The sequence below is a fragment of the Neophocaena asiaeorientalis genome, unplaced genomic scaffold (genome assembly GCF_003031525.2).
Source record: "Neophocaena asiaeorientalis asiaeorientalis breed wild unplaced genomic scaffold, Neophocaena_asiaeorientalis_V1.1 scaffold946, whole genome shotgun sequence".
Taxonomy (NCBI): Eukaryota; Metazoa; Chordata; class Mammalia; order Artiodactyla; family Phocoenidae; genus Neophocaena; species Neophocaena asiaeorientalis.
In genome coordinates, this window is record NW_020175049.1 from 2211907 (window position 1) to 2212560 (window position 654).

The following is a 654-nucleotide window of genomic DNA, read 5'->3' on the forward strand; positions in this document are numbered from 1 at the left end:
CCCGCGTCCCCTGCATTGGCAGGCGGACTCCCAACCACTGCGCCACCAGGGAAGCCCCCTTTCTTTCTTTTGATGCTTCCCCCAGGAGCAACCTGTCAGCCACCTTGGAAGTGGATTCTCTAGTTTTAGCCAAGCCTTCAGATGACTCCAGCCCAGGCCAAAATCTGGCTGAATTCCATGAGAATTACAGAGCTAAGCTGTATAGCCAAGGCACTTACAGAATTCTGACTGATAGAAACCGCCAGAGATAACAAATGTTTATTGTTATTTTAAGCTGCAACAATAAGCACATGTTTATTGTTGTTTTATTGATGTTTTTAGGTTTGGGGTAACTTTTTAGGCAGCAATAGATAATTAATACAACAGGTTGAGAGTTTTGGCAGCAGCAGTGCTCTTGAAGCTAACATTCCAGCTTTCTATTTACAACTTTCCCAACTGGGGCAGAGATAGCAGTGACCTATCAGGCCTGTTTGGCCACATTGTACTGAGAGGCATTCTTGATCACCCAGCCTAATGCCCACTCCTCCAGTCCTTCCAATTACTTTGTAAACACCTTCTCTGTATTACATCTTTTTCTGCTTAAAATAGCTGAATTGGTTTCTGTTACCTGCAACTGAGCTTAACCAAATAAAAATACCCATCTCAAAACAACAA